This window comes from Leptonychotes weddellii, chromosome 8 (assembly GCF_054177405.1).
Source record: "Leptonychotes weddellii isolate Sample4059 chromosome 8, ASM5417740v2, whole genome shotgun sequence".
Lineage (NCBI taxonomy): Eukaryota > Metazoa > Chordata > Mammalia > Carnivora > Phocidae > Leptonychotes > Leptonychotes weddellii.
Genome location: NC_138376.1, coordinates 78,253,135 through 78,279,516, shown reverse-complemented (window position 1 = coordinate 78,279,516; position 26,382 = coordinate 78,253,135). Strand labels below are relative to the sequence as shown.

Here is a 26,382-nt window from a genome sequence, read left to right as displayed (position 1 = left end):
TTATTAATTGGTTTATATAATTGGCTGCTCCCATATTGGGGGCATTAATATTTACAATTGTTAGATCTTCTTGTTGGATAGACCCTTTAAGTATGATATAGTGTCCCTCTCATCTCTTACCACAGTCTTTGGTTTAAAATCTAGTTTGTGTAATAGGATTGCTACCCCAGCTTTCTTCTGAGAGCAGCTCGAGACAGGAGGTTCCTTACCTATAGAGGGAGGAACATCAGACTAACATCAAACTAACCTCAGACCTATCCACAGAAACCTGGCAGGCCAGAAAGTGCTGGCATGATATATTCAGGGTACTAAATGAGAAAAACATGCATCCTAGAATTCTTTATCCAGCAAGGCTGTCATTCAGAATGGAAGGAGAGATGAAGAGCTTCCAGCACAGACAGCAACTGAAAGAATATGTGACCACTAAGCCAGCCCTGCAAGAAATATTAAGGGGGATCCTGTAAGTGAAGAGAGACCCCAAGAGTCATATAGACCAGAAAGAAACAAAGACATGCTATAAAAAGAGGAACTTTATAGGCAGTACAGTGGCACTAAATTCATATCAATAGCTACTCTGAATGTAAATGGTCTAAGTGCTCCAATCAAAAGTCACAGGGTATGAGTTTGAATGAAAAGCAAGACCCATCCATATGCTGTCTACAAGAGACTCATTTTAGACCTAAAGACACCTCCAGACTGAAACTGAGGGGGTGGAGAACCATCTACCACGAATGGACCTCAAAAGAAATTTGGATTTGATTTTTGTTGAAAATACAATTTGTTGTTAAGCAAGCTTCTACTTGATTGTTTTTAAGACTTTACTACCAATAAAAATCTTTGGATTTATGTATGTGTTTTAAATATATATGTAGGTATAAGTATTTAAAACAACACTGAATAATATGTGAATAGCTGAAAAGAATCAGTCTTTTTTACAAAACATTAATAGTTAAAATGGTCTTAAGAAATACTGGCAACCCATTAAGGGCAGGTAATTTTAGATTATTTTAAATGAAAGATAAAATATTTGATAGTTTTTTTTTTCTCCCAAAACTATATTCTGTTTTACAATCAGGTAAGATAAATATTTAATTTGCTGTAGGGTAATAATAAATTTTTAAAATTCAAATGGTAATCATAATGGAGAGATTGCTGAATAGATTGTGAGATGTAAAGTATAATGAACACTAAATTGCTTTAAGGTAGCAAAAGGAAGCTGTGGCATATCCAGAACTCTATTTCAAGAGACTTGGATGATGCATTTTGAGAAAATTTTGGTTTCTTTGAACTATTTTTCTTGGGTAGTAGGAAATTGTAGAGTAGACCTATGTTAAATAGTGTAGAGAACCTGGCCTGATATTGAATTTACTTTGGGGTTCAGAAGGCACACAATTTGTTTGTAGATAATCTAGATATGACTGTAATTGGCATGAATTTGTATCTTAATTTGTAACTTAATTTGTATCTTATTTGTAACTTAATTCATTATACACTTAAAATATATAAGAGCTAAAACAAAAATTCCTTGGTTCTTTTCCTGAGAAACTTTAGGGAGATGAGTTTATTTTGAGTAAATATGACTAAAAATATTCTAAAGCAAAAGAGAAAACAAGGCCAACACTTGCCATTTATGATGTTGAAACTTTATTTCCCATCCACTAATATGCACTCATTAAAATAAATAAATACAAGTTTGGAAGAAATGTCCTCAATCAGTTTCATTTATAATAATCTAGGTAAATTTGTAAAGATTGCCAGAACATTAGCTAAATCTCACTGTTATTGTGTCTATACTGGGGTCTCCAGGAAAAAGTAAAATACTGATAGATGAGAAATGTTTTCATCATATTAATTAAATATTAAAAGCAAAGGGTTAGTTGCAGAGCTTGATCAGGGACAATGAGAAAGAGTTGCTGTCTAAGTTCACATAATTAATATTTGTCAGGCATTAAAAAGGATTGGAAGAAAAAAGTTCAGAATTAAGTTAAACAATTTGGTCTCAACATCATTAAAAATAAGCTCCCACTTGCTTCTAATTTTCTTGATTACAAAGGTCATTGGCTGTTTGAATAGTGAGAGAAAAAGGAGCTTTTAGAAGAGCATGCAAATGAAAGCTCAAGCAAAGAGTCCTGTATGTTAATGAGTGAGGGGTGTTGATCAGTATGCAGTGGCAGACTCTGACTATGATAAACATGCTTGAATATCTTTCAATTCACAAGGGCACTCATTTATGTGTGCAAGTCAGCAGCATAAATCCATTATTTGAAATTGTGCTAAGACCTTCAATTACCTTTGTGAAAATAGGTGGTATTTTTGTATTTTATAGGATTTGGTCTAATAGTCTTCAAATAGAGCTTAAAATTCTACCCAAATTACAGATCTTATTAAAATATGAGACTAAATTACATTATCTATGATCTTTTATAAATAAACCATTTCTTCTTTTTATGTGGTTTTTTAGCCTTCTACAAGAACAGAATATAATAGCCATTATTCATTGAGTACTAACAATGAACTAGGTGTTTTCTATATATTATTTCCATTAATCATCACACCAACCCTGCTTGTAAGGAATTCCTTGTAAGGAATCATTAGTTTTATGGAAGAAAAACTGAGGCTCAATTCTATGTCTGAGGTGATAGATTTAGAATTATTGCCTTTTAGCTATAATACTCCCTCAAAATTCCTGTCACTGCGGTTCTTAATAAGGAATACTTATCAATATCACCTAAGATATTTTTGAACTTATATAGAGTTGGACCTCATGTCTAAAACTTCTGTTCAATATGTTTTTGGTGTTGTAGGGTCTCTGTGTTTTATTTATTTATAATTTTAAAGAGATCAGCAGTGATGCTAATGTGCCCCCTCAGTTGAGAATCACTGTTAGTGCCATCATAGAATATAGTTACTAAAATACTGGTTCCAGCTCTCACTAGAATTTAGATACAAATTCATGGTCTTGGACTCTGGGTCCTAGAGAAATGGCTTCTATGCTAGTATTACCAGCTAATGTCTATTGATCTCTAATTACGTGCTTGATACTGTTCTAAGCAGTTTATGTATAGTAACTGTTTAATCTTCACAGTGGCATTACTTCATAGATACTTTTATAAACTCATTTCATAGATAAAGAACTGAGGCACTGAGTGTTAAGGAATTTGCACAAGATAACAGAATTTGAATGGATGCTATGTGATTCCAGAGCCTACATTCTTAAAATATTCCCTGAATACTTACTAGTGTGTCTATAGCACTTGAAGAATCTGTTTTCTAGATTATGAAACATTTCACGTATCCAAATTAATATGTGTATCATTGATGATAGATACATAGAATAACAATAAAATGCACATTTAATTGTTAAGATATAGAACATAATTAAAATTATACCCTTGCTATGTGGTTTTGTAATGTATTTGAAATAAAGTTAGATTTATTTGTGTCTATTTATGTTGCATTTTAGATATTTTTCCATCTTTGTTGATTTACCTTGAATTTGCTTTATGGTAAACACATGTGTATGTAGATGGGTATACACACACATAAATCATTCCCCTTACTTTTCTTACATATAAGTGGGTTTTTTTTTACTTTATTTTTTTCACTAATAATATAATTATAGAAATTACTTCCTATATGTTCAAATAACTTTCTCATTCTTCTTTTAGTTTTATAGTACTCTATTACATTAAATACCATAGGTTACTCAACTAATCTCCTATGGATGTATATTCAGATTATTTCCAATATTTGTAATTGCAACTAATGTCATAATTAATAAACTTTTGCACATGTAGTTTTAATTATTTGAGGTGTAACTTAAGGGTAAATTCATAAAAGTAGATTGCTGGGTCAAAGAGTAAATGAGTATGCAGGTTGGTAATATTACCAACTTCTCCATAAGCCTGCACCATTGTGTATTTCTATCTCTATTTTATGAGTTCCTATTTTTCCATAACTCTGTCAACAGAAGTGTTGACAACTTTTTAATTTTTTCCAGTTTTGTAGGTCATATATAATGCTTTAATATTTCAGTGAAATATTTGCACTTATTTTATTTTGAGGGAGATCAAATATTTTTTCATGTATTTAAGAACAATTTTTATATCATAATTTTGAGAATTCTTTATTCATATTTTTGCCCATTTTTATTTCAGATTTTTTTAGTCTTTTTGCCTTGTTCTTTTTAAAAGACTTCATCATTTTTTATGGTAATTTTCCCACCATATTTATTATTAACATTTTTCCTGCTTTATCACTTATCTTTTGGTATTTTCCTATGACATCTTCCAAGAACTTTTTTTTTTTTTTTAAAGATTTTTTTTTATTTATTTGACAGAGAGAGAGAGAGACAGCTAGAGAGGGAACACAAACAGGGGGAGTGGGAAAGGGAGAAGCAGGCTTCCCGCCGAGCAGGGAGCCCGATGTGGGGCTCGATCCCAGGACCCTGGGATCATGACCTGAGCCGAAGGCAGACACTTAACGACTGAGCCACCCAGGCGCCCCTTCCAAGAACTTTTAATTTAAAAAAATATAATTTATTATTTTTAAATAGCAGATATATTTTTTAATTACAGCTAGTTTCCAGTCTTGCTTAGTCTTAAAAATTCTGAGGACAATTCCACTTTTATCCCTACCCCCATCAAGGAAGAGACACAAAAGTGACCTTGTCTCCACTGTGGAAGTGGAAATACACTTTTAATCTGGGTCATCTTTCAGTGGTCACAGCTTTGTGTGTGAGTCCCTGAATCATTTTACCACCATATAGAGTTTAAAAGTGAAACTCCATATGGATTTTCGGATTGTCAATTTCTCCAAAAGCTAATAACCACTTTAGGTTAATACTCCATTTTTTTCTCCTCCTCCTCCTTTCTCCCTCTTCCCACTACCCTCACCCTCTCTCCTTCTCTCCATCTTCTCTGAGGGATTTCTCTAAATTCCTTACCATTTCATTAATAATTTCAAACACATTTATTTTAATGTACATTTTAGTTTGTTTTAGATGTTTTATTTTTGTTGCCTTTTTAGGATATCTAGTTTGTGATATTACCATATTACAGAAGTCAGAAGTATCAGACATTCTTTTTCAATGCTATAGAAGAAGACACTGTTCATTAACATTGATGCATCTGAATGAAAACTCCATCTGAGACATTCCTCTAACCTTATTCTGCATTTCCCTTGTATGAGTATGTATGAGAGAAAGTTTTGTACAAACATTTTGTGTACTAAGTATATGTCCTCAAGCCAAAAAATAAAGTAGGCATCATCAAAAATAACAAGGAAAAGAAGGCACAGGTGTGAAGACAAAAAATAAAAAAAATTCCAAGAGAGTAATCTTTATCATTAAGATATACCCCAAAAGCAGATTAAAATAATGTACTCTTCTTAGGTGTGTTTTTTTTTTTTTTTTTTTTTAGGATTTTTCTCCTTACAGCTTCATTCATTGACTTATTTAATGTTCAATTTTATAATCAATAGATAAACTTTTTATAAAAATGTGGTGAAACAGGGTTGGTTTTGGGTAATAGTTTCTAGCACCTATTTATGGACCAAAATCAGCTGCATAGGAAATACTGAAAAGCTTATTACTAAAAATACATATCCCTAGGACTTATACTTTTTTTTTTTTTTTAAGTAGGCTCCACACTGGGCATGGAGCCCAACATGGGGCTTGTACTCATGACTCTGAGATCAAGATCTGAGCTGAGATCAAGAGTCAGATGCTTAACCAACTGAGCCACCCAGGCACCCCATTTGTAATACAGATAAATAGTAATACAGATAGGGAAAGGGAGGGTTAAAAAAATAAATTGCGTAAAGTTGTACAGCTAGTATCTGTCAAGCAAGTGAGTTGACACATATTTATGTCTAAAGATGCTGGTGTTGGATATATTTTCTATGACATTTGTGTCAGACTTTCCAGTTTTTCTAATTATCTATTTGTCCATCATGAATACAATGCAGCTGAATGGTATGAACTATTTAGAAATATCCCGAATTTATTACAAAGTAAGTTAATTTGTTTAGTTGTTAGAATTTTCCAAACTAAATAGGAAAGTAAACAGTAAGAAGACTGGGTAAGGATCAATAGTTTAATGTGATATATGTTTATTCCTGAAATTGGGGTCATAATATATTTTGTGGTAGAGACGATAAGTTATATGAGATAAAATAAATAAATTGCAAATATAAATTTACTTATTTGGAAAATAAAAGCATATAAACAATTTACTTATGACTGATGCTACATAATTCCATTGATAACAGTGCATTCCTGGGGTGAATGAATATGAAACAGAAGGGAGAACATTTCATCAGGCTCTTTTCACTGAAGGTCATTTCTTAAACCAAGCGAAGTAGAACTTCGGTGAAGCTTAAAGGGTACACAAGTATCCTCTAGGGTATGTAAAAGATCCAGAAAGGGAATTGTGTCATATTTATTTCTAATTTGGAATGTTAATCTTTATGAATAATTCTTCTAGTTTCTTAACTTCTCTTGACCCCGACTTTTTCTGTGCTCTTATTTTCTGAGGACATACTTCATAAAGAAAATATATAGGGAAGATCAGACATGTTAAAGGAAAAGGGATATATATTCTGCCGACTCTGCCTCAATACTACATCTCTAAGTATATATTATCCTATAGGACTTTCAAGGTAGAAGCCTCAGATTCATTATCAACAAATGCTTATGTACTATCATTAATAATCAAATGTATACTTCATTGAAAAAATTCTATTTGTTTGGTGGACCAGATGCCAGAGATCGTGCCCTGGTAGAAGCAGTCAAATATAAAAAGCTAAGGAAATATAGGAAAAGAAGATAAAAATAGACTAAGGAGAAAAGAAATAAGACAGCGTGAGTTACCATCCTCTATCCCCCAACCCTCCCAAATCTAGGTGTTGGACTGAACTGCTGATAGCCTGAAATGCAGCCAACCTAATATTGACTTGATGTAGCCAGTATCTCAAATAAACCTGAGCTGTTATAGTGTTGGAACCAAGAGACTTCACACTCAAGCATGCCAGGGAATGCAGTGTATATGTTGTTAATGGTATTTGGTGTTCTTATCATGAATTGCAGGAAATGCATGGGGATTCTGTCAATCTCCTGGCCAGTCTTCTGAAAAATTTCTTTAAAGGACACAGAAGATATTGGGCCATTCAGAAGGTTCTGAAAATGAATTATAATTAATTAATATTTGGAAGCATCAGGTATAATAAACGAGGTGGGGAGAGATGAGTGAACCATTTTTGAAATTTTAGCAAGAAATGTGAGGATAATTTATTTAATTTTGTACATGCATTACTATATTTGATGGAGGAGACTGAGTTTGAAACCTTGATAATTATTAGAACTTAGAACTTCAGGAGATGCAATACATCACATGTTAGTAATGCATCACATGGATGTCAGTAAGTTTCAAAGCTCTTACAGAAAGTATAAGGAGAAAACAAGTATTTAATTACATTGATTTCCAAAAGTAGTCACAAATGTTGACAGTTTGCCTTAATAATGCAGAAGTACACTAGAATATACCAGAAGACTGTTTTTATAAGCAACAATGGACAGGTTGGGTTATCTTTTTACCTGGGATTGCAATCAAGTATACAGTTTATAAATAAAAGATGAATCACACAATTCCCCCTCCAAAAACACCAGCAAAGTCTGAAAGGACTTGAAGTATTCTTAAATAGGATTATTCATGAAAAATCAAGTCCACAAGGATGAACATATGTATTTTTTTAAAAGATTTAATTTATTTATTTGAGAGAGAGAGAGAGAGCATGAGCAGTGGGAAGGGGTAGAGGGAGAGAAGAAGCAGACTCCCCGAGGGAGTCCGATGCGGGACTTGATCCCAAGACCCTGAGTTCATGACCTGAGCAGAAGGCAGATGCTTAACTGACTGAGTCACCCAGACACCCCTATTTTTTAACCTTCCAAAAAAATAGCACTATTTTTTGAAGAAACAAAAATTTTTCCTACATTATTTCCAGCCTTGAGAAAACCCAGAGGGAGATCTTTCAGTTGCTACTTGAAGCTGAACTATCAAAAAATCTTGTGTAAACAGGAATCTTAAGCTAGTTTAGGTACAAAATTCAGGCAAAGTTGTTTTTCATCATATAAGCAATGACAATCAGTTGTCCCTTTGATAATGGCTTTCTAGTTCACCATTTTTTCTTGTAGCAGATTAGGCAAAATGAACTGGCCAATAGAATTTTTTTTTTTTTTTTAAAGTAGGCTCCAGGCGCAGCGTGGAGCTTGAACTCACGGTCCTGAGATCAAGACCTGAGTTGAAATCAAGAGTTGGATGCTTAACTGACTGAGCCACCCAGGTGCATCATGGCCAAAAAATCTTGACAGGCCATGTTGCATCTTAAAGATCCTTTTTTTGGCTGCTTTAATTTGACTTCAATTTTAAAGAATCTAAATATTTTTATTCCCACCCTAGATGTTCAGATAACCTCATTATGAAGCTATAAGGGTGATTTCTGACATGGCGTAAACGAGGCCACGTGGGAATAAATTTAACCTAAAAATCTCTAAAGGCAAGAGTTACATTACAACTTCAGTTAGGCTTTCGCCATCCCTGAGGAAGAGAGACTTGAGTTCTATTAAGACATCAGCTGAAGGAAGCCATTTTGGCTGCAGCACTGGGAGAGTGGACACTGCCTCTGACAGGGAATCAGAGAGATGGGAACACAAAATATCTGCTGAGACCAGAAAACACTCCTCACATTGTCTGTAGGTTTTTTTTTTTTTTTTTTTTCTGGGTCTAAGTTGGTATTACAGGTCAGAAAGAGGTGCTGGAGTTTGGACTTTGGTTGGTAGGAAAGGTTGCTGAGTTGGAGAGTCAAGACGTATATACTCAAACTATATATAACCTCCCAGGGGGAGCCCCTGAGAGCTGGGGATCCCAGCCTAAATCAGAGATCAGATAAAGCAAACCCCCTGACTCTTAGCAAATTATATATGTATTTTTAAGATTTTTTTTATTTATTCATTTGAGACACAGAGATACAGAGAGAGAGAGCACGAGCAGGGGGAGAGGGAGAGGGAGAAGCAGGCTTCCGCTGAGCCAGAAGCCTGATGTGGGGTTGGATCCCAGGACCCTGGGATCATGACCTGAGCCGAAGGCAGACGCTTAACCATCTGAGCCACCCAGGCACCCCATTAGCAAATTGTATTCTTGTTTTAGTTTAGATCTAGGACCTATGTCTTGATTAAGTATATTTATGCCCAATTTCTCTTTCCTCTTCAATATTCTACAGTCTAGAGAATTTGGCCCTAGGTTTAATAGTCTTTTATGGTTTGAGCCTTTGGGTAAATTCATATCAGTAAACACACATACGATGAAAAAGAAGTTTGAAATATGATCTTGGATTAAAAACTTGATTTGTACTCCAGAAAGTTATCTCCTACCTTAGCAGTCACCCACTCCTCAGTAATCATGGATTATGGTGGCTATGGATATTGTTGTCATTTGTTTCAGATGCTGAATAGCAAGGTAATATCCTAAAAAATAGTCAATATGAAAATTAAAGCCTCCCTTCATCAGTAATAAGACAATCCTATCATGTCCAAGTCTCTCTAAATATTCATAAAATAAATTTTTGTCACACCAACTAGATCACTTTGTATCAAGGCCCTTAGTTCACATGATGATTTGGAAACATTTCCTTCCTGTACTTCAGGTTAATTTATCATCTCTAAATTGATCTGTTGATAGATGAATAAATAAACTCATAGGAAGCAATGATTCTGAAACATGATTTACCTCATAGATAATTGAACATTCATTCTTATATCCAAATAATTTAGAAGGTGCTGCTTCATGATCACCATAGCCATAGGTTATCACAATCCTAAATCTCATACTACTATGCCTATATTGTTGCCTAATGAGATGATCTGTAAATTACAATAAGAAATGGAATAGGAGTAGGTATGTCTATCAGTTACCTTTGGTCTGGATGACAGTCGAAGATACTGGATGACTGTTTCATGGCTCTCTTTTTAGGATGGTAGCTCTGGGTCACATCTGTTCCTGTTTTGTCCTTACTATCCCACTTTAGGAAACATCCTGACATCCTCATTTACATTCTCCATCTTGAAAAACAGCCTGATATTTCATGCACTGTTATCAGTGGATGAAGTTTAGAGAATTAAAATATAGTTATATATTTCTGAAGATTAGATTTTGGTTTCCTCCAGAGAAGTCCACCCCATTGTACTCACCAGGTGGTCAAAACACAAGGAATATGATGTCAGGGAAGATAGGTGAAAGTACAAAAAATGTGATAATGGAAAGCTATTTAAAAATTTTGAGTAGATTTGATTTACAAATCCAAAGACTTAGTATTATAGCCAAGGAGCACAAGGGAAGTTCTGTCAAAGGACGAAATAATTAGTTGGGTCCCTTTAGTTTTTGATTGCAGACATAGGACAATAAGCTCAATGTTGCTTGCAGAACAAAATAGATTCCCCAGCTGCTACAAGTATCCAAGGAGAGGATTGGAATCTGAAGAGTGATTTCATTATTGCAGTGAGCTTTGAGGTGCCTTTGAAACACTTTCTTTTCTATCTGCCTATAATGTTCTCCTAATTTGCCTTTATGTAAACAAACAGAAATTCTTGCCTCCTCAACACTCAGCTGAATTTCCATTTCCACAGTGATGCCCAACTAAAACTAATCAGAAAGAGTTCTCTTTCTCTTCTCAACTTCTCTAGGGGCATCTCCTAAAATGTGTAGGAAATAAAAAGCATTTATACAACATGTTTACAGATGTTAGGTGTTCTGTAATCAGATCAATTTGGAAAATATTCTGTTAAAATGAAACGGGCTTGGTTAATATATGAGTTTTGAGATAAAAAAATGTAGCGTGTTAATATGAGTTATGAACTTTAAGAATGAAATATAAGATGGCAAATTTCACAGTTGTGTTTGATATCAAACAATTTTTTTCAGTGTAATAAAGGTCTAGTGAGTATTCTGTGGATTAGTTGAGAAATACTCTCGTTCTATGGAAATTATTATGTAAGCCATTTATTTTATACTTAATTCTATGTTATCATTAATTGTTCAACTTCCCATATGTGTGTATCTTTTCTTAAGGTCAAGGTACATGAAATAGAAGTTAATGCATACTCTCTTCTCTCTCAATTCCCTGGTGCCTAATGGTGACACTGAGTACTGAATATGGATTACTTTTTTAAAAAAACATTAATTTCTGTGTTTTCAACATGGGGAATTTCCCTACTAGGTTTGTCCAGACCTTTACCCCATTGTCAACAACTACATTTTTGTATACAAGAGTCTGTTTTCACACTGGATCATGAATATCTTACTCTAATAAAGCATATATACCACCTATGTCAATTTACCAGATATGTAAAAACATCATATAATATTCTAGCAAATGATACTTGAGTTTTTTAAGGAAGAGGTAGAATCGTACTTTTCTAAAAAAATTCTTTATCTCTACATTTCTATCAATTATGTGTATTTTTGCTTTTTTTTTTTTTAAGATTTTATTCATTTATTTGAGAGAGAATGAGATAGAGAGAGCATGAGAGGGGGGAGGGTCAGCGGGAGAAGCAGACTCCCTGCCGAGCAGGGAGCCTGATGCGGGACTCGATCCCGGGACTCCAGGATCATGACCTGAGCCGAAGGCAGTCGCTTAACCAACTGAGCCACCCAGGTGCCCGTATTTTTGCTTTCTTAGTTAAAAATGTTGCCCCCAAAATAAATTTTTCTCATTTAAATTCTTTTATTAGGAAATTACTATGTAGAATTGGAGTTTTTTGTTTGTTTTTTGTTTTTTGTTTTTTTTGGAGTGTTTTTATAACAAAAAAGAACTTCCATTAAACTCAACTGAGAAATATCATAAGTTAGAATAATATATAATACTAGATTTTTCTTTGCTTGAAGTGCACATCCTTACAAAGCAAGTGACTAATTCCTATCTAATAGTTCCCTTTTCATTAGGATCAACCTTTTTGACTTTCCCTGAATTGGTGCCCTCCCTCCTTTCTGTCTTCCTTCAATATTAATGGTAATCCTATTCTTAGTGACATGTAGCTCTATGAAATAGCTCCTCCTCATCTTAAATATGAATATGATTTTTTATAAATTTAAATAATTCTGGGCTATGATATGTGTATCTCCTTGCTATTTTGTCAGTACATGTCATTTGATCTACAAAGCGTGTCCATCTGCAAATTCCTTAAGCATGATTTCAGATTGAAGAAAAAATTGAGAATATAGAAAGTATATTTTATCAAAAATTGATTTCTTTGAAATAATCATCAATATCTTTTAAATTCAAATAATGCTTTTGTCAGACTCTTAATATGCTCATAAACTGGCATTTTTAAACCTGATATACTTTCCATTGAAGTGAAAAACACAATATGCCATAAACTTAGGTATTGATCAATAGCTCACAATGTAGGGTTATCTCATAGAAACTGTCACTTATATCATTATTAAATCTTCCATCCAGGTGCTACCAATGCAAGGACAATGTCATTTTTACATAGTTATACTTTCTAAGGTTTAATGAAGAGAAATTGCAAAGTTAGCTTTCTTTTTGAAGTAACTCATAAGGTTTACATGTAAAACCACCAACTATTCTAATAAGAGAAAATATGAAAAATGTGAAGGAATCACAATATCATTTATTTCACTATCATGTAAAATTCTACTATATCTGGTATAAGGAGTTTTTAGATATGAGCCAGTGATGTGCCTTTGTGTTGAATCTAGGACTTTTTGCCTCATCTTTTCCTTTTTTTTTTTTTTTTAAGATTTTATTTATTTATTTGACAGAGAGAGAGACAGCGAGAGAGGGAACACAAGCAGGGGGAGTGGCAGAGGGAGAAGCAGGCTTCCCACCGAGCAGGGAGCCCAATGTGTGGCTCAATCCCAGGACCCCGGGATCATGACCTGAGCCGAAGGCAGACGCTTAATGATGGAGCCACCCAGGTGCCTCTTATCTTTTCCTTTTCTAAGCTAAGAAAGCAATATATTATGTTAGGTGATGTCTTTAAATTTTTAATGTAGACATAAAATTGTTTCTTCAATGAGGCGTAAGTCTTCATTTGAGAATAGATCGAGTGCCAAGATATCCAGTGCTCTGGTGGTACCTTTTTGTTTGATGTTGGTTTTGTTTATATTTAACAATTTGCTCAACCCTAGAATCTCACTGGTACTTTAGGTTAGTTTCTTCTGGACATACATGTAGGAGACTATCTTGGAGAATTTTTGTTTGACTCAGATTTCTGGGTGTTCTGGTATGGTTTAGAACCTTGAGGTTTGATAGTGAGTTTCAAGTGTCCTTCTATTTGTGAGTATGATCTTACCTAGATTTTCTTCCTTTGGGATACTGCCTCCTCATTTAGCTGTGGGCTCTCTATCTATCTTGACATAATTTGTAAATGTTCTTGAACTTCTTGGTGCTTTGGGCTTTAGAAAGTGGGCCAAATTAGGTTGCTTTATAAGGAGGATAGCTATTCCCAGTTAATAGAAATGGGAATAAATGACAGGTTTTAGAAGAACTATTCACCAGGAGATGCAGTTTACATAAAAATAGGGGAAAATACTGAAGAAATTTGTAGTAAAAAGCTTATAAATAAGATGGGCATCTTGAGGGACAGACTGGTTCTCTTAGTTGTGTCTCCAGCAGAGATTTCCTCCTATTTCCTTGCTAGTAGAACCTGCTTTTGTTAAGGAATTGACATGGATGTGCTAAGGAAAGGTGGGCCCTACCACAAACTAGGATTTTTTTTATTTTTATTTTTTGTCCTTAATCATAGAAATCTCTTTCTTCCTTTTTAGAGAGTAGTTTAGTTAGACATCTGATCCAGTTCAGCTTATTGGGAAGTCAGGGTATTGTGTTAGGGAGCTGATAAGAGATTTAAAGAAATTCCCCCCTTTTTCCTTCTTAACGTGGAAAAGGTACTGCTTGGAGTAGTGATGTCCCTCTTGCAAACATTGGGGAAATCAGGAGTCATGCAGAGCAGCTGATCTACATCCCTGACGTTGGTGAGCATCTGAATTAACCCCATATTTACTACTTTCTGGATTTTTGTCATGTGAAAGAATAAAACTGTGTGGTTCAAGCCACTTTTAGTTTTAGAAGGCTGTCTAAAATTTTGTGGTGTGTATGTGTATGGTTAAGGAATTTGAACCTGCTCGAATAATGTAAGGTTACTTTCCTGATGTCACTAAGGCCTTTTTAAACTAGATAAGGAGACACAAATGAGTGATATGTCTTTGCTTTCAGACTGTCTTCAATAGAAGCCATAAGCTAGTGGTCAATAGGCCCTGAAATACACCTGATTGGTCTTCATGCTATATACACTCTTTTGTTAACTTTTGCCATATTCCTGCAATGTACTAGCCCACTTTACATATTAACATAATCTAATTGGCCACTATATTCATATGACTTGAGCTTCCTGGTTAAAAGTCTGGAAAATTAATCATTGAAACATTTATGTAAGCATCTTAAGGTTTTGAAAGGAATATTTGGGATATTCTCAAATATTTTCTGTATCAATTCCACCACTAAATATTTACTCTAAGAAAACAAATGTGGCTGCATGAGATGTAGATATTTAATCTTTATAATGTGCTAATTTTAGTGAAAAAATCATGAAAAAGTCTTAACTAATAATATTGTGGAATTTGTTAACTAAAATACACTGCATACAATCATGAAAAGTAAGTTATTTTTCTTTGTTTTTCATATTTGTCCCAGATTGATCTGTTCCAGTAAATTAAAGACCAAATAACTGATCTAAGCTCTGAGAAGGAACATGTATGAATTACATAAGAAAATTTTATATAGATATAAAGCAGATGCATTTTATAATTCTTTTGAGGATCCATAAGCTTGTCATGGCTGCTTACATACAGAATCAGCACTTGATGACAATTTTGATTGTGCTTATAGAACTGTATTTGTGGAAAATTTCTCATCAAAATTTGCATATTTAAATTGAAAGCCAAATAAAAGAACTATATTGACATGACTGAAGATGGCAAGGGAAATTGTGAGGCACTCAAAAATTTGCAATAATTTTGTGAAATTATCCATCACTGATTTACCCGTTTAGGGCAACTTCTTACAAAGTCAGCATAACAGTTTCTACTCTTGGTTCTACCACTTCGAGACACTGAGAAAGTGATATAATTTCTTTAAATTTAAATTATCTTTTGATAGTAATTTTATCTGCCTCTGCTTCAAGCATATGAAGGTAAATGGTAAGAATCTTTGTGAATGGTCCTTGAAGAAAATGTGATGGTTGGTAAAATACCGTAAGGTATCTGAAAAATTGCTATTTTGGTTAAAAACTGTATATTTAGGATATTTATTGGTATAGTAGAGAATGTAAATAAATAAAAATCTTTTGAAAGGGAAGTATTAAATACATTGGCTTCAAATTTATGTTTTTAAATTAATTTTGCTGCTGTTACATTTATCTTTAATACAGCCAACTGTCACTTCATAATTATTTTGTGGGTGAATTTTAGTGAATGTTATAAATTTAAATTAGAATTTTACTTATGAAATTCCGACAAGGGAATAAGCTATTACTTTATTTGTGTTCTTCTAACCTTAAATTATGCTTATCGTAGTCTTCAATAGACAGTGTTCCAACCAAGAACTCTCTGGAAGCTTATGCTTTTCAAAAGAACACAGTAAAGTAGATATAATACTAGGTCATAAACTTACCAATCTATATCAAAGAGGTGTGCAACAAAATAAGCAAGCTCCTATCATGGATATTTGCATTCATGTTTCAACTTTATAATGGTGTTTCTGGATATAAGGATTGTTTATGTTGTTGATGGCTGGGCACCTTGGGAAGAAGACTGAGAAGATGTGTTGTAAAGTTTGGAATCAGCAATGAAAAAAAAAGAAAGTTTATGTCAGTTAAAGGGAATATTTCCATAATTCATGCTACATAACTTGAAGTACAAAAAGGATGGAATTTTTATGTTTTTGGTTATGGCAACCTGATAAAATTAAGATATTTCTTGCTTCCTATTAATTTTGTCTTGTATTTTGAAATGGATTTTTGAGACAAGTACAAGATTTTGAAATCATTAAAATCCTTTAAGAGTTAAATTCACAAATGATATTTTACTCAGTCTGTAGAACACAGAACAAAACTAGTTAAGTTTATCTTAAACATAGTTACCTCATCTAAAAATAACAGTTGGAAAACTTGCTCTATGATTTTTTTTCTAAAGACTTTGGAATATCATGACCCAGAGATTCATGCTAAATCATTTTGTTCCAATGAGTGAGAGAACATTTCCAGAAATTTCAGGCTTGTCAAAAACATTAGTCACCTATTTAAAAATCCATTACCATGAAATTTAACTTTTAAGGAAGAAATACATTTGTCAGCACACTTGTACACATTAAATGTTCACCTAAAAAAACTGTCGTCTTGTTCCAACAGAACAAATTAGAAATACTCTTACTGTTTTATTTTTAAAGTTTTGAATTTCTTATGATAAATTTATTCAAATTTATTCACAAAGTATTTTTTAGGGAGAAATGAAATATTTGCATTTTGAGCCATAAATTACAAAATAAAAGGCTTTGTCTTTGAAAATTTTTTTCTAACATCAAAAGCAAGTACTGCAGTCCTGAGGGATCAAAGGGGCTTTACTTAGCTCTGCCTCAAGGGGGGACTTCCTTATCTTTCCCTAAGGTGAGGTCTTTGGTTCTGAGTTAATCCTGGCCTGATTGATAACTTGTTAAATAAACAATTAAATTGATAAAAGAGGTGTGATTATCACCTCTACTCTCCTTAAATGGCGATCATTTGTTTGACTTTTGAGTTTTCATGGGTAATTCTATACTATAACAAAAATATGAGTTCTAAAATATACTGACTTAGAGGATTTATTCCAGTATATGTTATATGCTTAGAGAATTTTTTATATACCTCCAACATTATAAAGTTTCAATTAGCATAGTAAATAGCATAATGAAAAGGTATAATGAAATGTCATAATAGCTTTTCATAGACATGCCAAATAGATGGATAGTGATTGCATTTTCTGTCCTCATCTTAGTTTAAATCCCATGTCTATCTCAATAAATACTGAGTAACAGATCTCAGGCCTGCTGTCCAAACCTAATTTCTGTGTGAGATTTGAAAGGCTTGTGCATTTTTGTGTGTGGAATTTTTAAAAAGATCTGTACTGGCATGGCAGTTTAGTTTGTATAAGAGCAGCTGCTGAATTTCTTTAAAAAGGGAGAAATAAAATAGAATTAAGAAGTATTGAGGATTCACCTGCAGGATGAGGCTTGCTGGAATCAGTTACATTACCACATTACCAGGACGTAGCAGTTCACTATTTTTTTCCCCCACTCTTTGTGATTTTTAGATATTTTAAATTTCTTCAGCAACTTGGACTTTACAGTTTTCCCCTTAAATATTCTCTTACATGACTCTCACAGCAGTCCCTAAAAAAGACAGGACACATGCCTTTATTTTTCAGTTTCCTCATGAGGAAATTAAAGAAGAGAAAAGCCAAGAAACATATCCCTAACCTAGGTCAGAGTGGAACAGTTTCCCACTCTTAGTTCCAACATTCTTCTCATTGTATTAGAGCTTTCTTGGTTTCCAAGGAAAGAATATTTGCTGATACAATATTTTGGATACATCTTGTGTTGATTTTGAGGGGCCAAAGAATAGAGAAGATAAGGAAGACACAATACACGTACAATTCTAAAAATAAAAATGTGCATTATTGCTTTCTCTCTCATGTAAGTCTGTGTTCATAGTTCTCACTTCTAAAATAATTCAGACAAGGAAGATGAGATCCCATTGGAACCTCTGCAGACTCCTTTGAGGTGTTTAGTAGGCACTAGAGAAAAGTTTTTTTTTTTCTTAATACTGTGAAAAATTCTGTTTTATCTTAGAATCTACATAGACTTGAAAACTTGTGAATACTTGTATTCTATCCACATCAATGGAAAGTTAGGGGCATTTTATTACTCTAGCAAGAATGCATACTCTAATAGTAGTTATTCAAAGAAATTTTATGTAAAACACAAGTTGGAAAGAAATTAACTAAAATGACAAATAGAGCCAACTATTATTTTAATAGGTTCAGTTTCTATGAATTAAATTTTACTTTGAAAATCTATGTGCCACAGTAAAAGCAGTATATTTTGTGTTTTAAATATTTTTTATTCAAACAAATTAAGTAAATATTTTAGCAGTGCTCTGTATTTCCACCAATGATTAACATTACAATATGGAATGTTAAACATTTACTCTTATTTTGATGGAGATAGAGACCTATATACTAATATTTTATAAGAGTTCCTCTTGAAGAACACCACAATGCTAGAAAATTCACTTGGTTTTCAGTATTGCTGAAATCATAAAGTATGGAAAAAATATTAGATCATGTAATTAGCTATGTAATAACGTTTTGTGGCAAATTGAAGTTCAAAGTTTTATACTGGAATCATCATTTAAAAAGATATTTCTATATGAGAGTCTTTGCTGTGTCTCCATTGATGGAAAGACTGGATGTAGGAAATGTATATGACTTTAAGAAAAACAATGAAGGCAGGACTCCGTAAAGCATCCAAAATTGATTGGCTTGGTTGGGTGGCAGGGGTGAGGTTGGCAACAGAATAATACCCATTTCTTTTTTCATCTTACATTTTTTTAAGTAAATTAAAATGCATAGGTTATTCTTTGGCAAAAATCCAAACAGAGGAGCTTCTTGTTTATATGGTTTTATAAGGCATCTCAAAATTCTTGAACTTAAATTCATTGCTTTCAATACATATGGTTAATTTTCTTCTAGTATACAAATGAATTACTCTTGCAGGTATGTGGAATATTCAGTATTGCTTATTTCCCTGATTTCCTTGTTTTTTGTATTGTGCTAATAGTCATATTTTTTGCTTATTCCCCTGATTTCCTTGTTTTTTGTATTGTGCTAATAGTCATATTTTTTGAATTATGCATTTAGACTTTCAGATAATCAGAAAATTTCCTTCCCTTTTGTTCTCCTTTCTATTCTCAACATGTTTTAATTCTGAGACCCACTCTTCCCTCCACTGTAAGAAAACTACAGTAATTTTCTCAGATCATTTTAGACTTTAGTGTAATATGTCCTCTTCTTAACTCAGAAGATTTATTACTTATAAGCCATTTACTTAACACTTATTCTTAATTTGAGTATATTTTGTCTAGAATTGTTACTTAATTTTCATTTAAAAGTTGCATGTATATATATGGCTTAATGCATAATCAGAAAACAAGAACAAAGTGTTGTACTTTTCTGTATTATGTTTTATATCTCACCTTTATGAGACAGAGTAAATTTGGATTTTGGAAGTGAGCTCTTCATGTTCATTGAATGGACTAGTTGCTTTAGATGCGACCAGCTTTGTCTATTTATCCACGTTCCACGTTCCACGTTCCATACCAGTATCTTTTTCTCTTTGTGCCACTACGTGAGTAAGAGTGGGTGTGTAAAATACTTCTTTGAACCATTCATTTATCCAAGCAGGAATATATATTCATCATTCACTGTGCATTAGGGACCTCATCTAGTAAAAGCTCCTAGGCTTCATACAGACACAGTTCAAATATAACCTCCACAGGATATGTTTTTATCAAGTTAGGTCTAGTTTCTCTATTCTATGTTCTTTTACTTAAAACTTTTCTGTAATCTTAGAAAAACATGCAATTTAAAAGTTTGTACAAAAGCATGATTATAACCATAATTATATTTTATGAGTATTCTATATTATTTAGATATGAATATTTTGACCTTTCATAGATTGGTAGTGACTTGATACTTTACTTAAATTTGTGTTTATTCGAAATGTGTGCATTTTTCTTTGGTGTTGCAATCACTTTTATAGCATTTATTTTATGCTACTCATCACATAAGTATTTACAACTGGCATTTAAAAACTGGTTTCCTTTTAACTTTTAAAAAATATATGAAATGAAAAGTCAAAACTCTGGAGACAATAAAATCAGTGGTTGCCAGGGATGGCAGATGGGAGAGGGATGAATAGAAGAGCACAGAGAATTTTTAGGGCAGTGAAGAATATTCTGTATGATATTATAATGATGGGTATATGTTTTTATGCATTTGTCCAAACCCATAGAATGTAGAAACCAAGAATGAACCTTTTTTTTTTTTAAAGATTTTATTTATTTATTTGACGGAGAGATAGAGCGCACAGATAGTCGGAGTGGCAGGCAGAGGGAGAGGGAGAAGCAGGCTCTCCGCTGTGCAGGGAGCCCGATGCGGGGCTCAATCCCAGGACCCTGGGATCATGACCTGAGCTGAAGGCAGACACTTAACTGACTGAGCCACTCAGGCGCCCCCAAGAATGAACCTTTAAGTTAACTATGGACTTTGGGTGATTATGATATGTCATTATAGGTTCATCTTTATCAAATCTGTATGCCACAACTTTGTCAAAACCTTAAGCAAGATAGGACACAAATTGCCCTCAAATTAAATGAAGATAAAGAAAATGTATACGTAACTAACCTCTGAGCAGGAGGGTGTTGTGAAAAATAATTGTAAAAATTTCTGGAACCCCAAAATAGATGCACACATGAACACACACAAATATTGCACCTCAACATTGAGTGGTAAGATTGGATCTAAGGGGAAAGATGGAGCCCAATTCTTTGGAGCTCTTTATTCCAACGTGGATAAATAGCCCCCTGTGAGCTATACTAGAGATAGACAAGAAATTTTGCAGTGTGTTGTTTTTGTGTTTTTTTGTTTTGTTTTGTTTTGTTTTTTCCCCCTTGAATAGAAGTCAAATGATATGGGAAGTATTGCTCTAAATCTGGTGTCAGATAGTAAACCCCTAACCACAAGAACACTAGTAAGACATACAATTCTGCCAAAGGACTACTTCTAATCACCTCTAGTGACCGTCTAGTAATAATCCAAAGGCAACATTCATTACCCAGGAAGGTCTGGCTTATGCACAGCACAGATGTGCAGTCTTCTTATTTCCACTTCATCACTTTCAGCTCCAGACATGGTGGTTTATTCTTTTGGTTATGTTCATCAATTCTTGGTTACAGGATATCCCATCTCATCTTTTATTAATTATGGTTGCAATTGGATATATTGTTAAACATCAGGGCAATTCAGAGACTTAATTTTTCAGAAGATGGATAATCAAGTCAATTAAAGAAATTCTCCTTCTGGAATATTGGTAAAACTTTTATCCTGCAGCAGATTCTTAGTTCCTTTTAATAACTGATTATTATGTCTGACATTCCATACTAATCAGTCCTTCCAGTTCTTTGCATAATTCCTACTTTGCCTGGAACAATTGGGTTTACCTGTGCTTTTCTGTATGTCTGTTACCCTACTCATATAGATTGAAAAATATATTTATTCATTTTATAATATGTACTTTCAATAAAAGAGATGTGTCACCTGAAAATATAAATATATATATATGTATATATAAATTTGGAAATAGACAAAGATTTGTGGTTAATAAAAGAAAAAAATCATAAATGTGAATAGTGTAAGTTACTTTTTGAAAGGATTTAAACATTTTATTTCCACTTATTCTTACTCATTTGTAAATCTTTATTGGTTTTGTTTTTGAATATGAAAAGCATGGGTTCATTATGAGAAAGATAACATTAAAGAATAAAAAATTTAAAAAATGAAAGTTGCCACTTTAGTTCTTTCCCAAGAGAAAACCACTCATGTATTTAACAAGTATGCTCACCAGCAAGCAACTGTTTTGCATCCATTTTCTTCCTTCACTCTTTCTCTATTCAGCCCTCCAGCTAGCTAGCTTTCTCCTTATGATATAAATACCCATCTTTTATGATATGATGTTATGCTATATATTTGAATATAATTTTACAATGTAGTTCATTGATCATTGGGTAATATGCCCAATGATCAGATTTGATTATGAAACAATTGGCAGTTAGTATCCATCCCCTGTTTAGCTTCAGTTCTTAATTGGGAAAAAGCTAACAGTTTCATCTTTTCAGGGTGGGCAAGAAATGTATGGACGAGAGACTGAAACTGGACAGAGAAACAGGAAGTAACTCAGACTTTGAAGGTAGGGAGAATGATGGGTTGAATTTTCAGTAATTTTGTGGTCCAATGTCTCTGGATTGGGCCAATGAAACTCGCTCTAGAGTAGTAAGAGAATTCTTAGTTATCTAGAAAACCTAGAATTACCCCATTTGGTATTTAACCTGAAGAGGACAACTACAACAGTAGCTGCTACAAACAAGGAACTGGGTCATGAGTAGGATTCTGGAACTCTTGGGATGGGGATAAGGCAGGCTCTTCCTGGTCATTTCAGTAGCTTGAAATAATGTGACTCAGTGTTTTGTATGATTGAATTTTATGGGCTCTCCTTACTGTATTATGGCAGGTCCTTACTATATTATATGTCTTGTGTTCATGTCAGCAATATAATTCAACTTCATTATTATAACATTCTTTTTGATTAGTAAACAGTTATTGATTTTTTTCAAATATATTCATAAACAGTACTATTTGGTGGGTGTTTTTTGGTGTGTGTGTATGTTAATCTGTTATTGTCTATCTTTGGTATCTAAATATGAAAGTTCATATAAAAATTCAAGATTTCCATCTCTTTTCTAGGCTTTGGATGGGTGTAAAAAGATAAAAGGAATTGCCATTTTTAATCTACATTTTAATATTTTTTAAATCAACATGCCACTTCTAATAAAGGTGTTAATTTAATGCATAATTTCTTTATTTTTTCTGCTTTCCAAAGAAGTTAGCCAAATCAATACTACTTCCTAAAATCATTCCCCTCTTAGAATTAAGGATATAGGTTATCACTTTTTGAAGGTCTGGTGTGTGGTATAAAATCTAGCACTTTTGGCTGGATAGAACTTTGATCACTTTTGCAATTTATCATATAGCTACTAGTCCATGGAAGTTCTTCCTTTCTACTTGGGTTAAGTTTGCTCATTTTTATGTTCTTGGATATTGACATATATTGTCAAAGTGTTCAAAGTTTATTGGTATAATTTGTATCTTTCATTTGATTTTATAAGTTTATACAGCTTATTCCTCTTTTCAAAAGCCAAAGTGATAGATCTCAAAGATAAATTGCTTTAATTAAATCTATACCTGAATGTATATACATGCATAGTCAATTAGAGGATAGTTTGACTGAGTATAATTTCTGTGTTTAAAATTATCTTCCTTCAAAATGTTTAGAAATTACTCCATGGTTTCCTGATATTTGACATTGAGAATTCTCTTGGTAGTCTCACTCTTTGTTTCATATGATACTTGATTTTTCTCTCTAGAAACCTGCAAAATTTTCATCATTTCAGTTCAGAAGTTTTACCAGGATGCTTCTGGTTTTGTTTCTTTTTTTAATATTCTTGTCTAACAGTTAGTGGGTCCTTTTGATCTCGAAAAACTGAAGACTTTCAACAGTACATCTGGAGGATTTATTATTAGGTCTCTGGTTTCTCTGGGTGTGGAGTTTCTTCCACAGCTCTGTTGGTAAGATTTGTCTATTTGATTATTTTCATTTCCCTCCATTGTCACAGAGGTGGGGGGTTTCTGAGCTCTGCCTAATTTTTCCTAAAATTAGAAATTACTGAAATTGGGATTTTTCAGTAAAAAAAGAAATTACTGAAATTGGTACAGTCATGGAAACCAAAATTGAGGTTCCTCAAAAAATTAAAAATACAAATATCAAATGATCCAGCAATTCTGTCTTGATACATATCCTAAGGAAATGAAATCAGGATTTTGAAGAAATATCTGCACTCCCATATTCACTGCAGCATTATTCACAACAGCCAGAACATGGAAACAACTTAAATGTTTGTTGATGGATTGATGGGTAAAGAAAATGTAGTGTGTATATACACAATGTAGTATCATTCAACCTTAAGAAGAAGGAACTCCTGTCATTTGTAACTACATGGATGAAACTGGAGGACATTATGCTAAGTAAAGTAAGCCAGACACAGAAAGACAAATACTGCTTAGTCTTAATATGTGTGACTCTTAAAAAGTAAAACTCATAGAAGAGTAGAATGGTGGATACGAGAGGCCAGATATGTTGGTGAAAGGGTACAAAGTTGCACTTATTTAGGATGAATAAGTTCTGATGATCTAATGAACAGCATGGTGACCATAGTTAATAATAGTACTGTGTTGTAAACTTGAAATTTGCTAAGAGAATAGATCCTAAGTGTTTTTACCATACACAAAAAAATGGTCACTCTGTGTGATGGTGAAATGTTAATTAGCTTGATTGTGATAATCATTTTACAATGTATAATGTATAATCAAAACATTGCATTATATACATTAAATATATACAGTTTTCATTTGTAAATTATACTCAGTAAATCTGGGGGAAAACAAAACAAAACAAAACAAAAAAGGTAACATTTACTGTGTATCTCCTAGTTTCTCTTCAGCTGATTGGACCATTTTGTCTTTTGATCTTGATTTTGTTTTTAATTTTTCTTCTTTATTTTCATTAGCACTTTGTGAGGAGAATTAGTTAAAAGGCTAAATACTTAATCTTGAGGTGGAAATTAAATTCTCTTGATTTGCAAGAATTTCTTTTATTTATTAAGGATATTAACTCTTTATCCATGATCTCTATTATATTTTATGCATTATACTTGCTTTAAAGTTTATAGTGTTCTTGGGGCACCTGGGTGGCTCAGTTGTTAAGCGTCTGCCTTCGGCTAAGGTCATGATCCCGGGGTCCTTGGATCAAGCCCCGCATCAGGCTCCCTGCTCAGCCAGGAACCTGCTTCTCCCTCACCCACTTCCCCTGCTTGTGTTTTCTCTCTCTGTGTCAAATAAATAAATAAAATCTTAAAAAAAATGGGGGGGAGGTCTGGGTGGCTCAGTCATTAAGTGTCTGCCTTCGGCTCAGGTCATGATTCTGGGGTCCTGGAATCGAGCCCCACATCGGGCTCCCTGCTCAGCCAGGAGCCTTCTTCTCCCTCTCCTGCTCCCCCTTCTTGTGTTTCCTCTCTCGCTGTGTCAAATAAATAAATAAAATCTTAAAAAAAAAAAGTTTATGGTGTTCTTTATTTGCACAAATATAGTTTATGTAATCATATCTGCTATTCCTAAAGGGCCCTATTTTTGTTTTCATTTTATGTAGACTTTCTCTCTCAGAATATTATATAAATATCATAAAGATTTTCCAAGTGTTTTCAGTAGATTTAAAGTTTCATTATATATACATACATTCTGTTATCTATTATCTATCTATCTATCATCTATCAATCATCTACTATCTACATAACCATCTGTTATTTTATAGTTATACAGAAATAGTGCTTTTTAAATAATATGAAGTATGATTTTCTTTATTTTTCAAATGATGAGACTGTTTATTAAATAACTTATACCTTCTCACATATTATTGTACATCTCACCTACTGCATGCTACAAATCATCTCGGGCCCCAAGAAGATGAACGCAAAAGGATGGATCAAGTTTTACCCTAAAGGAACTTAAAGTATAAAATGGTACACTGGCAAACATAGGAAAAGGTGTGGTCAGGAGGGTATAGCTAATTATCAACAGTAGTGTTTACCCAATTTCTGTATGCATGCTTTGTTGAATTTATTGTAATTGACTTTTCTCTAGGCCATACAATGACTTTCCTAAGAGACATTCTAAAGCTAAGACCATTAAGCAAAGATGACAAATTTTTTAATTAAACAGGAAAACATTTTTTTTCCCCAAGTCTAAGATAGGAACTTTTAGGGAGATTTCTGAGTCCACATAATTTCTCAGATTAGATTTAGATCTTACCAATAGGAGACAGAAGATATACATATGGAAAGAAATAGAAGTTGAGCTCCTGGGGCCCTTGGAAGAGTCTTATTTCTTACTTATTAAAATCTCTATCCCAAGTGTCATAATTCAGAGGGGAGTAAATAGGACCACTGATTCAGGAATAGAAGCAGGCTGTGCCCATCTTTTTTTTTTTTGTATATGAATCCTAGTTTATTAATACTAATAACATAGTCAAGATTTTTTTTTGACAATTCTCAGTCTGATTTTTTTTCTTAAAGTTACTGTATCATATCTTGTAATTTTCTTTTTTTCTATTATTATTATGTTATGTTAATCACCATACATTACATCATTAGTTTTTGATGTAATTTTCCATGATTCATTGTTTGCATATAACACCCAGTGCTCCATGCAGAACGTGCCCTCCTTAATACCCATCACCAGGCTAACCCATCCCCCCACCGCCCTCCCCTCTAGAACCCTCAGTTTGTTTGTCAGAGTCCATAGTCTCTCATGGTTTGTCTCCCCCTCC

The 26,382-nt window shown here is 33.4% G+C and overlaps 1 long non-coding RNA gene across 19 annotated transcripts in view; it reads left to right on the top strand.

The window, feature by feature from the left end:
* Window positions 1-26,382, top strand: part of LOC102742234 (uncharacterized) — a 676,629-nt gene that overhangs the window by 219,757 nt on the left and 430,490 nt on the right. For 2 of the 19 annotated variants that reach the window (XR_014147822.1, XR_014147847.1), the window contains exon 4: window positions 22,064-22,703. The exons of 16 other annotated variants lie outside the window; for them this stretch is intronic. This is a non-coding gene — a long non-coding RNA (uncharacterized LOC102742234). Of the gene's footprint in view, window positions 1-12,836; window positions 13,594-22,063; window positions 22,704-26,382 lie in introns of those variants that run through there. One more of the 19 variants, XR_014147846.1, reaches the window with a different exon arrangement.